The following is a 14,729-nucleotide window of genomic DNA, read 5'->3' on the forward strand; positions in this document are numbered from 1 at the left end:
TGATAACTCTACAAAATAGAGTTATTTTACCACTTTTTATGTGCTAATTGTTGCTTAATTCTTGAGTTTTTAATTGATTTATTAAGTTTTTAAGTAATTTTGAATTTATTAGGTTTATTTTAATTTTATAGATTTTTGTGTGTTTTTATAGTTATTTTGTTGTAAAATGTTGTAGTTAATTATTTGAATTATTATTGTTAAGTTAGTGGTAAAAAATTGTTGTATTATTAAACTTAAATGTTAAATATAAATTAAGTTATAATTAATATTTTCAAAGAATTAAATTGATTTATTTTATAATTGAAAATATTTTATCATGACTTAATTTATACTTATTTTGTAGGAATTATGTGGTATTATTTTAACTCTTGAAAGCAAGAAAATGAAGGAAAAAGTGGTATTATTCAAAGAAAAGTAATAGATGTGGTGTTTTTGTCCAAAGGCCCAAAGCCAAACCCATTTGGCCCAGCAAGCTGCCATGCTTCCAGCAGCCCACGGCCTGCTCCAAAAGCCCAGATGCCAAGCTCCCAGCAACTGCACTCCATCAGCCACGTGAGGACCATTTCTCCTTCAGCACTTTCCTTCCAGCAGCTTGTTTCACCAACAAGTCAATGCCTGCCTCCATGTTCCAATGCCGCCTGCCACCTCACATTCATCAATCAGCCTCCTCTTCATTTGCATCCCTTGGCCACTTCTTTTTCTCCAACCAAGCAGGCCCAAGCCAAATCCAGCCTGCCCCATTTCGGACCAGCCACCCAAAGCATGCCACAAAGCATTATTTTCTTGAGCCCATAAAAAAGCAAAATGTACCATTGTCCCCTATGACAAAAATGCCAACTTTTTACCACACTTTCTACATATTTTACCCCAAAACATCATAATTATACCCTATAATTTACCCCTATTTGCCATATTATAATTAATTAAATTAATTTAATCAATTTAATTATTTTAAATTGATTATTTTAATTCCCATTTTTTGGTTATAAATAAGGGAGTTTGGTGTCCATTGGAGAGGGAGGTTACTATACCATAATTTCTCCACATTCAAAACCTCTCAATTCTCTTCATCTTCTTCTTCTTTTTGGTTATTTTCTATGTATTTTTAGAGGAAAAATTTGGGGGTTTCTCCTCCAAATTTTCCTATTTATGTTTGTAATCTTTAGTTTGTATTTGTTATTCTAGTTATGTGTTTCTAATCTTTTTAAGATTATTAAGGTGATGATGAAACAATATGTAACTAGATAGTGTTTATTTTGTATGTTGATTTCCCATTTTGTGCAACAAAGTTTATGGAATTTTCTTCTTCAAATATCTTCTTTCATCTTAAATATCATGTATTTTGGATTGTTAGCACATATTTACACTTTGTTCTTCATTAGTGCAAAAAGATAATATTCTTTGTGTAAGATGTGTCATTAAATTGTACACATCCATGCTTAGAACAAAAATATTATGTTTTGCCTTATAAATAATGTTCATTGATTTATTTGTTATTTCATTAGATTGATTTACACTAAATGCTTTGAAATTATAATTTTGAAAAGTGAAGAAAAATCTTATCTTTTTAGAAGTAATTTGTGCTTAAAATTATAAATCTCTTTAGAAAATTATAGTTTAATTTATTTTAACTATCACTAAAACTTGGGAATCAATGTACTTTTAAATATTATTAAACTTATATTTTGTGGATTCTAGTCCTTAATAATTTTATTTTACTATCTTGATTTGTACTTTTAATTTATGTTTTATATATTGTCTTTAATTTCTTTATTAGTATCTTATATTTTATTTTTATTATACAAAAATCCCATCAATCTTTGGAACTAGGTTAGAATTTATTAATTTTGGTTTAAAATAGTTTCTTTTTTTCGATTTTAGTCAACTCCTTTGGGTTCGACCTCGTGCTTACACGAACACTATTCTATAAATATGATTCGTGCGCTTACGAGTATAAATTTTTAAAACATACCCGTTTTGGGTCCATCATGTAAGCATAATGAAATACCCATGAGCAACCTCAATATTCAAATCCCAAACCCCAAATAATATCTGACTTTCACATAGACACAGAAACAACTTGAATCTACAAACCGCAAAACGTATCTGATTTTGGGATGTAGAATTTGGATTAGACTACTAAAGTATTGTAACACCCTGCAAATAATTAAAAAATAATGTACAAACTTGCAAAACAATCAATTTCCCCAAGAATTTTCTTGAGAAACAAAAGGAAATACAAAGATGGAAGATTGAGACCTGATGAAAGATAGACCAGTTGAGCCATGTCGTAGACCCACCGTCGCACCCACGAGCGAACCACGCCATAGACCCACGAGTCAAGCCTCCCTGTCATACGACCCAAGCCGCAGCCCCCATCACCTTGTTACACACCTGCAACAAACAGAGAGAAGGAAAGAAGGATTGAACGAGAGAGTAGCTAAGAGAGAAAGATAGAACGAGAGAGAGTTACTGAGTGTGAGAGAGGAGGCGTAAAGGGTTATTAGGGATTCAACCTTAGAGATTAGGGTAAGTGCTTTTGTCTTTCATTTGGCGCCTAAGGCTATTATATTTTCCGCCTAATATTTCATTTAGTTGTGTCTTTTTCTATTAGCACGGGACAATAACACTTGTTAAAATATGTGATATTTTAATGTAATATAGCGGCATAATTGTTGTAGTGTTTGCTTGTTTGTTGGCTATCCTAGAGGTACTCGGGGTGGTCAATTATATAGTCCACAAGATAAGAAAGTGCTTGTTTCTACAAACACTACTTTTCTTGAAGAGGACCACATGTCTAATTTCAAACCTATAAGCAAATTAGTCTTGGCAGAATTGCAATCTGACTTAGCTATTCCTACTATTCTGTTTCCATCAACGCAAGTTGATGAAAATGAACACATTCCAACTAATCTTCCTCAAGTGATGCAAGTCGAGATTAACAAGGAAGAACAAGCAACCACAATTCTTGTTCAGACAGTTACGATGCCTCATCATAGTGGGAGGGTTTCTCGTACACCAATCCTCTATCGTATGGATGTTGAAACCAACATGGTCGTTGGGGACACACATGACGATGATCTGTTGTGTTTCAAACAGGAAATGGGTAATGTTGATAAGGATCTTTGGCTTGAATCCATGAAATAGGAAATCGAGTCCATGTACTCTAACTTTGTCTGGGCTCTTGTAGAAGCACCTAGTGACTTTAGGGCCATTGGATTCAAGTGGATCTATAAGAAGAAGAGAGGAGCTGATGGAAAGGTCAAGACTTACAAGGCTCGACTCGTGGAAAAAGGTTATACCTAGAAAGAAGGAGTTGACTATGAGGAAACGTTTTCTTCAGTTTCCATGCTAAAATCTATTCGCATACTCTTATCCACAGCCGTAGCTTTGATTATAAGATTTGGAAAATGGACGTCAAGACAGCGTTCCTTAATGGGAACCTAGATGAAACCATTTATATGGATCAACCAGAAGGGTTTAAAGTAACTAGATCAACCAGTAGATGGACTTAAGTAAGCATTGTGTCCCTGGAATCTAAGGTTTAATGAAACCATTAAAACCTATTGTTTTGAGCAGAATGTTGATGAGCCCTACGTTTACCAACTTAAGGAAAACAACATTGTGGTATTCTTGATATGTGGATGATATTCTTTCTCATTGGAAACAATGTCAAGAAATTATTAGACAGTAAGAATTGGCTGGGAACTCAATTCCAGATAAATGACTTAGGTGAAGCAATTCATGTTCTCAGTATCCAGATTTTGAGGGATAGAAAGAACAAGACTTTGGCTTTATCTCAAGCAAGTTACATAGATAAGGTGCTTGAGCGTTTCTCTATGAAAAATTCAAAGAAAGGACCTTTACCGTCCCGACATGGAATCCATCTTTCTAAAATGCAGTCTCCACAGATTACTGAAGAGGAAGATGATATGAGAACGATTCCTTATGCATCTCTAGTTTGAAGTCTAATGTATGCTATGTTGTGCACTAGAGCAGAAATTTTTCATGCAGTGGAAAAACACATATTGAAATATCTTTGATGAACTGGGGATTATATGCTAGTCTACTCGGGTGGAGTTCTGAACCCGTTAGGATACACCGATTCTGATTTTCAGACAAATGTCAATGACAGGAAGTCAACTTCTGGAATGGTATTTACTCTTGGGGGTGGAGTTGTGATATGGAGAAGCGTTAGGCAATCTGCGATCTCAGATTCTACCATGGAGGTTGAGTACATAGCTGCTTCTGAGACAGCTAAGGAAATAGTCTGGCTGAGGAAGTTCTATACAGATCTTGGTGTTATTCCAGAAATGGATAAACCCCTCATTTTGTATTGTGACAACAATGGGGCGATAGCCAATTCTAAAGAACCTCAGAGCCACAAAACAGCGAAGCATATAGAGAGGAAGTTTCACATCGTCAGAGAATATATGGCAAGGGGAGAAATTAAGGTCACGATGATTGCATCTAAGGAAAATCTTGCAGATCCCTTCACAAAGATGCTAGGAGAGACAAATTTTCTAAAGCATATAGAGGGAATGGGTTTAAGAGAAATGTCGCATTTGTTTTAAAAGTGCAAGTGGGACTTTGTTGGGTTTTATGCCCTTATAAGACCACATTTCTTATGTAATTCATTCATTATCAATAAAGTAGTAGAAATAATTTTGTTCAATCAAATTGCGTTGTTTACATTTCATTACATGATTAATTATTATTAATACAAACGTTTATAAAATCACGAACATATGTATAGTTACAATTATAGTGACTCAGTCACAATGGATTATAATTGTAATTATATGTTCAATAGCAATTTGTCATAAGATTAAATCAATACACTGGATTTTTACTGATTAGTAATCGACGATAAGATCTACTTACACATCTAGTGTGATGTCATATCCAAGACATTGACCAAGTAGATAAGATTAGATGTATTTTGTTACATTGGACTGGACCGATATTGATTATTCACAATTTAAGTAAGTATCGTGATAATATAATCTAATCATATCACAACGTTGACCATATATGTCAATTCAATCTTAATTCAGAGTGATTAATGTTCTGCTAATTGTATTATTCAAGTCCTTTGATTTGTTCGTTACTAACTTACCCTACGGACTAGCTCATACTTACATATTGGAGATTTTGTAGTATAATTGAGTGCAAGTATTTATCATAGATATGAAATCTATGTCTTCTGTTTAAGAAGTGAAACGATGATTTCCTTATAGCTTGGTTCAAGTGTTAAATGACTGAGTACTCATTTCTGTAATTAAATTTACGTAAATATCATTTACAATGAACTTAGTGGGAGTTAAGGATAAAATACCATTGAGGGGTAAAACGGTAATTTGTACCTGTCTCATTAGTAGATCATCTATAGAGGATTGAATGACGATTATGGTTATAACAATGGATAACATATTTACATTTGGTGTAAAACGTTCTATGAATTCAATAGCGCAATTTTGAGTCTATAGTGGAGTTACGAGGAATTAATAAGGTAGTGAGATTATTTGTTATAAATAAACTCATGGTAACTTATTGGAGCTTGAGTTCATAGATCCATGGTCCCCATGTCTTCTCTTATCAAAATGAACCTAGCAGTCTTAAATAATTAATTATAAAAATATCATATATTGAATAGGTCAATGAAAATAAATAATGTTAAATTATTTATTGATATTTTGTGAGAAAAGAAATAGAAGAAACTTTGAGGTTTTTATTGCAAAGTTTCAAAAAGAGAGTATTATAGCCAATTGAGACAATTTTGTTAATGTTGATAAATTGGTGTTAATGTTAATAAAATGAATTAAATAAAGATCAAAATTATAATTGGTTGATTTTGACAAGTATTTAATTAATTATAATTATTAAATAATTAAACAAAATAGGTAACTAAAACCTAATTTATGTCCTAGCTAATTGCCTATATATACTAGTGTTATAGAATGCATTAAAAAAGATGAATTTGACAAGGTAAAAATTCACTACTAATATTCTATACCTAGCTGCCCACTCTCTCTAGGAATTCTCTTCTCATGTGTTGAGACTTGCCTACACAAACACTAGGTTGTTTTAGAGAAAGACTTGGAAGACTATGGTCTTGTTTCAAAGCTGTTTGGATTCCTTGCAATACCTAGCATAATTTAACAAGGACAAAAGGTTAGGGAATCCAAAAGGGTGTAGTCAATGTTCTGCTGCGCATCTCGTAAGTACTCTAATGGTTTTATTGTTGTATTTATGAATCTCTATATGAAAATCACTTCTATGCATGTATTTATATTTTTAATTGTATGTTATTTTGTGCAATAGGGAGCACGCATATAGACTTATATATATGAGATCCTACACGCAGCCCTTTGGAGACGAACTAGGTCGCAAAAGGAAGAAGAGGAAAATGAGATGGATAGTTGGGGTTTTATATAACCCTTCATCCAAGAGAGAGTGAATAGGGGCTGCGATAGAGGGTTTCAGAAGGCTGGGCAGAGGATCATAAAAGGTCGGTTGAAGAGTCGAGATATTTGTGGTTGAGGTTGACAGAAGAGAAGAGAAATGAGAAGGAGAAGAGGAAAGGTCGACTGTAGAGAAAAAAAATGGTGGCAACATATGTCTTTGCATATTTTTTTTAATAGCAAATTATTAATTAATTTATTTATATTTCAAAAATTATAATATAAGTAATATTAATAAATATATTTATTTTTATACTTATTTCATTCTCACATCTCTTCTATATAAAAAATGTGTAGGTAACGAAAATTCTTAGTTTTAACAGTTTTTATTTTTTTCCGTTAACTTTAACGAAATATTCTTATATTTAACTGAATATTCTTATATTTAAGGGTAAATTGTAAACATGACTTAAACTTAGATAAAATTAAATAAATAAATAATTAAACAAATTAAAATAGGGTATTTTATTAGATATTACAATGATAATTATACAAAAATAATAAAATCATAAGTTTTATAACTTAAATAAAATTTAATCAAACTTAATATTCACGTATTTGAATAATATATCATAATTGTTATACCCAAAAAATAGGAAGGTGCATTCTAGGAGAGTTAAGGGGAATGGTCCTAGGAGACCCCAAGGAGGATGTGGTCCTAGAAGACCCCAAGAGAGTGAGTGGTCCTAGGAGACCCCAAGGAGGATGTGGTCCTAGGAGACCCCAAGGGTGTGTAGGAGGTAAGCCTCCCAAGGTTTTCTAAGTGTTGGCTCGAACGTGTCCAAGGTAAATAGCTAAGGAGGAGGAGTCTCATGCAAGAGAATGGAGACTTAGATTTTGATAAGGAGAGCGTATACAATGTTCGATCGGACATGTTTGGGAGATGCTAAATGAGGTTGCCTCAATGTTGTCCAAGGTGAGGTTGCCTCAATGTTGTTCAAGGTGAGGTTGCCTCAATGTTATTCAAGGTGAGGTTGCCTCAATTTTGTCCAAGGTGAGGTGCCAAGGAGGTTGCCTCGGACCACCTTGGTCCGAGGAGAAGCCAAGGAGATTGGTTCAAGGAGGAACATGGCATGCTAGAGGAGAGTGCATGTTAGAGGAGAGAAGTGCATCTCCTACCACCATGCACGTTCAACCCACCAAAAACATGTCCTACCACCATGCATATCCTACCACCATGCATGTTCAACCAGCACTTGCATGGGTAGTGAGTAGGAGGTGGACCAACTAGCTAGAGGAGACTAAGTCAGACACAACTCCAACAACGTACGCGGGAATCTCTCATTCTTCCCACAAATGGGGAGTTTGTTACATTTCAAATTTTGAATGTTTATTTGTAATATAAATGTAATAAATATAATAAAATATCCCTATTATAAGGGGATATCAGTTGAGGATCCCAGGCCTATAAATAAAGAGCTTATGGGATGAGAGAAGGACTTCTTTGGCTTCTTCTTTCTAGAGAGAGAAAATTGGGTCTGTCTATTCTAGAGAGAGAAAGTGCTGAAATTAGAGAGAATTCTTGTATTTTCATAACCTGTACTGAAGAAACTCAGTTGGCTCAGTCCATCTGATCTTGAGTACAGATATATAAATCACAACTCTAAGTGGATTAGGCTATTACCGACAATCGGGGCTGAACCACTATAAAAATCTCGTGTGTTCTTTATTTTCTTTATTGTACCGTCTGTGTCGTTTTTATTTCTCTTGAAGGCTTGTCGTTATTGACGTTCTCACGTCGTTGGCTAAAAACGCAGTCAACAATAATAAATATATAATATAATATAATCTACTATCAACTAGCGACAAACTTAAATTTTAAATCCACGTATAATATTAATATTATATTAAACATATAATATATAATGTCTTATTGTCAATACCAAATTCAAAAACTAGAACAAACATAAACTTAAATAAAAATTAATTAAAAGATGATATTTTTAAGATATTTTATGATAATTTCAATAATTAAATGATATTTATTTAAAAATAATAAAGGTATACATATCATTTTTTTATCTTATAAATTTGTGTGATGGTTTGTTTTTTATCAAGTGAATAGAGTTCTTTTTCTTAATCAAATTCTCCAAAAGACATTGCGAGATACATTAGAAACTAAAAATAGTTAATGCATGTATACTATTATCTAGACTATGACTTTTTCGATTCCTATTTTATTTCTATTATTAATTTGTTTTTAAATATTATTGTAATTTATATATATATGTCTTGTAGCCATGTCATTATATATATATATATCTATTTCAATGTTGTGTTTAGATGTCACATATGTAGAGATTATTGATATAAATATTTATATATACTATAGAAGTATAATTCATTCTATTATATATATATATATTATTAAAAAATAGTGAACCCGTTTTTATTAAAATTATAGACAATATTTACAATTTTAAAACTAAGCAAACATCCATTACACGTTACTTCTACCTTGTAAATTATATATATATGTATTGTTTAATTAAAAATTAATGTATTATAAGATTCAAATAATGTAAAAACTAATTAGAATATGTATAACAATATATTTTTATAATGTCTGTTCCCACACAACAAACCTACCGTATCACATGATAAGTTATTTTCCACACAACCAACCTACCATGTCACATGATAAGTCATTTCTCACACAATCGACCTACCATGTCATTTACAAAATTATTAAAGAGATACTCTAAATTATTTTATAAAGTTTTATTTTTTATTTTAAATTATAAATACTATTAAATGAAAATATTTTCTTATTTATTAAAATTAAATTAATTTTTTAATTACAAATTATTAATAAATTAATTAATTTATATTTCAAAAATTATAATATAAGTAATATGATTAAATATATATTTTTTATACTTATTTCATACCCACATAAATTATATATATGTATTGTTTAGTTATAAATTAATATATTATAAGATTCAAATAATGTAAAAATTAATTAGAGTATCTTTAATAATATATTTTTATAATGACATGATATGTGAGTTCCCACACAACCGACCTACTATGTCAATAAAAAAATTATTAAAGAGATACTCTATTTTTTTATTTTAAATTATATATACTATTTAATTAAAATATTCTCTTATTTATCAAAATTAATTAAAAAATTTTAATTACAAATAATTAATTAATTTATTCACATTTATATTTCAAAAAAATTTAAATATATAATATTGATACATCTATACTTCTTTATACTTATTTCATACCCAAATAAATTATATATGTATATTGTTTAAATAAATTAATATATTTTAAAATTCAAAATAATGTAAAATCAATTTAGAGTATCTTTAATAACATATTTTTATAATGACATGGTAGGTCGGTTCCCATAAAACCGACCTACCATGTCATTTAAAAAATGATTTGTAACGACTCAAATTTGCTAATAAGGCTTAGGGCCTTGATTAGCGTGCCTGGAAGGCAATAAATGATTTAATATGTTAATATGTGAATTTAAGTGAATATGTGATAGAAATGCATGTTTAATTGAATTAAAGATGCATGTGGGCCCCGTTTGGATATTAGGGGTGTGTTTGTGATTTTAGCCCGTTGACGGCGTAAATGTGATAAATATGATATGCATTCGATATATTTCTGTGTAGCACGATCCGAGACACTCTTGGGGAGAGGTTAGCCAGAAAGTTACAACGGGGTTGAGAATCCGCTCGGGGCTAGTCGAGGGGTATTTTGGGTATTAGATGTATTATGGGGTTATTGGGTTATGGAAATAAATATTCGGAGATATATTTGAGGTTAGAATGTCTAGGAGGGAACATTGGGGAAATTTACCATTTTTCCCTCGGGGACGTTTTCGGTACCCCGAGCCCTTAGGTAACCCTATAGACTTAAGTTGAATAAAACGAAACATAGAATTACATAGAACTCTCAGAAACCGACCCACTTCTTCTTCTCTCTCTCTCTTGAAGTGGTTTTCTCTTCTTTGGAAGCTTAAGGAAAATCTTGGTGAAGTTAGCTAGAAGCTAAGGGAATTCAGTTGGGATTTTGGGGAGATTAAAGCTTGGAACTTAGAGAATCTGCATAGAGGCATAACTCATCAAGGTAAGCTCTTAATATGCTAAATTGTGTCAATTTTGCAGCTGGTTTTAAGGTTGTATATTGGAGGTTGCATGTTAGCTAAGTTTGAATTGGGTTTTGATTGTTAGGTTGAGTTTTGGGGGCTGGTTTTGATAGGATTTGATGTTAAGATTGGGCTAGAACCTTTGTGATGATTATCTGGAATTGCTAGCTTGATTTTGGGTATAATTGGATTAATTTTTGAGGTAGAAACAGGGTGATTTTCTGGGTTCGAGGGGTAGGGCCGCGGCTCTGTTCTTGCTGAGCCGCAGCCCCTTTGAAGTTGGTGCGTCAGGATTTGAAGGCGCGCCGCGGCACCCTTCAGCAAGGGCCACAGTGCGTGTGGGCTATCTTGAGGCAAAGCCTCGGGTTGAGCTGGGGGCTGCGGCATGGGTCTCTAGAGCCGCGGCGCTTAAGGTATTTTTGGGTTCTGGAGGGGTGTTAGGCTCGGGAACTCAATGGTTAAGGCTTAGGATGGATTTTATCACCCAGATTGATAGAATTCAAGGTTTCGGAAGTTAGAGATATGGATTAAAGTTATTTAATGGATTAGAACTTGATGGATGAATGTTCTTTATGTGTTGTGACTAGGGTTTCGGCGAGGCTCAAGTTAGAGGACTGTGCTCGGGATATCGGTGCTCGGAGAGCTCGAGACGCAGGTAAGAAACCCCTGTACCCATAGAGCTTGTATGAAGGGCTGAGCCCAATATGTCTAAATTGCAGGGCGTAGCCCTTTGGTTGAATCTGTTAGTGTTCCGTATTTTTTTATTATGCTATGAATGCTATTGTATAAATGTTCGGTGAGAGCCGGGAACGGCGTAGGCCGAGGTCGGCAGGGGCCGGAAACAGCAAAGGGCCGGGAACGGCGTTGGGCACGTTGAGTGCAAGGCCGAGTACGGCAAGGGGCCAGAAGTAGCGTTGAGCACGTGGAGTGCGAGTTGCCAGGGTGAGACCCTAAAGAATACTTGGGATATCCTCACGGTGTGGACCACGAACCCAGGGCCTGGTAAAGCGCCTGGGACGACTTGGTGGTATGTGTTTAGCCTCGTGATGGCCTGTTTATATGCTATGTGTTTGTTTTGCATATGTTTTCTGTTTGTGGGTTTTCTTGCTAGGCTTCGGCTCACGGGTGCTCTGTGGTACAAGTAGGGCAAGGAGAAAGCCAACCAACCATGAGTATAGCAAGCATGAAGCGGCGTGTACATGTTTGGCCTGCTTAGCTGCCACAGCCAGTGGATTTTGGGAGATGATCGTAATTTAACCTAGATTGTGTCATTTTGCCGACTTGGCTGTACTTATATGCTGTAAATATTTCTAAACAGTGTTTTGGGATCCCAAGAGTTAATCTTTTATGATTATCAATGAAAAAGAATTATTTTTCTAAAGTTTCTACCTTGTTTACAATTTAATTACACTTTTGCTTTAAAAGCCTCGATTAGCGAGTGATTGCACATTTTTAAACTCATTTAGTAACGACTCTAAGGTAGTAGGGCGTTACAACTTGGTATCAGAGCGAGCCAAGGTTATTGGTTCTGGAGATTGACGGAACATGTACGCTCGCTGTCAGTGACAAGCTCGACTTAGGGTTGGTTGGTATGGTTGACTATTATGCTTGAATATGTGCTTAAATGCCCTGTTGCCTGCTTATTTCGTATAGAGCATGACTAATGTGTTAACATATGCATGATGCCAGGGTATGGCCCGTTGTGTGTTATATGCTATCTGTATGCTATATGAGTTACTGTTTGTGGATGGCTAATGTGTTTGGGAGGTGGTTTTGGATGTTGTTGTCATGCCTGATGAGCGGCGTCATTGGTTGTAGGCATATTTGTTGAGATTCCTCGACAATCATCTAGACTCCGCGGCAGTAGGGCCGATAATGACAACCAAGGTCAGGACCCTCCACTAGCCCCACAGTATTGGCAAGAGATGTTTGCCGAGATGGAAGTAAGGCTACAACGAACTGAGGAAGAGCTTCGACAATTGAGGCAACAGGCCTCACCTCAGGTAACTGGGCTGCCAGTTCAGCAGGTTGCGGCGCCAGTGCCAGTTCAATCTGTTGTGGAGAATAAGTGGGAACCTTTGTTTGAAAGGTTCAGGAAACAACATCCTCCCACCTTCGAGGGTGGATCAGACCCACTGCGGGCAGAGCAGTGGATGAATATGATTTCCTCAATTATGGATTTTATGAGGGTTCAGGGAAATGAGAGGGTAGCTTGTGCTAGCTAAATGTTTAAAGAGGATGCCCACATCTGGTGGGACGTGGTGGTTCAGAGAAGGAATGTGACAGTTATGACTTGGGAAGAGTTCAGAAACTTATTTAATGAGAAGTATTACAGTGTGGCAGTTCGAGCTGCGAAGGTTGACGAGTTCATCAACCTGACACAAAATCGATTGACAGTGGCAGAGTATGCTTTGAAGTTTGACAGATTGGTGAAGTTTGTGCCAGACTTAGTGCCGACTGATGCAGAAAGAAGAGACAGGTTTGTGCGGGGGTTGAACGTTATGATCGCCCGCAATGTGAATATTACCTTGGATCCAGAGACTACTACTTATGCTCAGGTAGTGGATAAGGCCCTTACAGTTGAGAGGGCCGAAGATCAGATATGGAGGGAGAGCACTGTTAGGCGCGATGCCAGGAGGACAGTGCCACCTTTTGTTGGATCTAGTCGGGGTGGTGGTTCTAGTGAGCAGAAGAGGAAGGCCCCAGATTCCTTTGTTCCTCCCAGTTCAGATAGCTGGGCACGATGTTATATTATTTCATATAATATAATATTAGATTAAATAATGTGACAAAATGTGATTTGTCACACAAATGTGATTTGTCACACCTTGTAACATATTATTGAGAGTCACAAAATTGGACTAATGTGTGTGCCCAAATGTGACATATTTTGGAGTTACAAAATCAGTTACAAATTTGTAACTCCCAAATATTACCCAATAATGTGTATATTATATGTTACACATTTGAGATTGGATTTCATAAAGTCATGATGATATATGACTGTTGGAGACATGTTTTTAACTCCCAATAGGTGTTTGGAGGTTACAAAATCATGTGGGAAAGGATTTGGGACGTTTTGGAAAAATGACTTTTTTGTGCTGAAAATGGCCTGTGGCCGCGGCCACTGACTTTCAGTGGCCGCGGCCTGGGGGACAGAAGCCAGTGGCCGCGGCCACTAAAAAGTCCTGGGCGCGGCTAGTGAGGCTGACAACCTATGTGAATTTTCAGTTTTTTCCAAATTGAACGGTTCTAACATCCTAAATAACTCCTGAATCTCCATTTTAATTCCGTAAACATCCAATTAAACATTGGTAATAGCCATGGGGGTTAGTGGAATTTGAAATTCAAAGGGGTATCTCAAACTCTATAAATAGGAGCCTAATGCTCACTTGTATGACACACCATTTTTCATCCATAAAGCACTTGGCTGAAAAATACACCTTGAGGCTTGATTATTCCAGAGAGCTATTTCCTAGAGAGATCCCTTAGTGCTTAGAGAATAGGGGGAAATAAGCTTTTGGACAAAGGTCTTGAATCTTGTTCAAGTTGGTGATCCCCACTACTCTACACTTTGGTTGTGTGAGAGTTTGTTTGTGTTTTCATTTTTTTACTCTTGTTCTTCTTATTTACTTGTATTATTATAGTATTGAGTTTGTAATCTTCTTCCTCGACATCCTTTTTATTTACTTGTATTTTGAGCAATTGAGTTGTAATACTTATTTAATCAATATTATCTTGTCCATTGTATTTTTGCATAGAGTTGAATTTGGTTTTTCTATAATTCCATTGAGCAATTATAATATATATTCTCTAACAAGCAAAAGCTTAGTTTCCTTTTCAATGGAAGGAGAAACCATAGAGATCATGTGAGGATTCAACCTTGAAAAGATGGTAAGATAAGGTAATGTTCTTCTTTGGTTTTCTTAGAGGATCTAGTAGTTTTCTTATAGTGATAGATATGGGAAGAAGAAAATTTTATAAATGAGGCTCATTGTTTTCTAATCTTTTTTTTTTCTTTCAAATATAGTGGTTAGATTAGAAGATAATTTAATATCTTGAGTTTTATGATATGTGATCAATGTGTAAATAATCCAGTAGATTATTGGGTAATATGCTAGCATGTCATATAATTGTGTTAATGGGAAATT

This window comes from Humulus lupulus, chromosome 4, assembly GCF_963169125.1.
Source record: "Humulus lupulus chromosome 4, drHumLupu1.1, whole genome shotgun sequence".
NCBI lineage: Eukaryota > Viridiplantae > Streptophyta > Magnoliopsida > Rosales > Cannabaceae > Humulus > Humulus lupulus.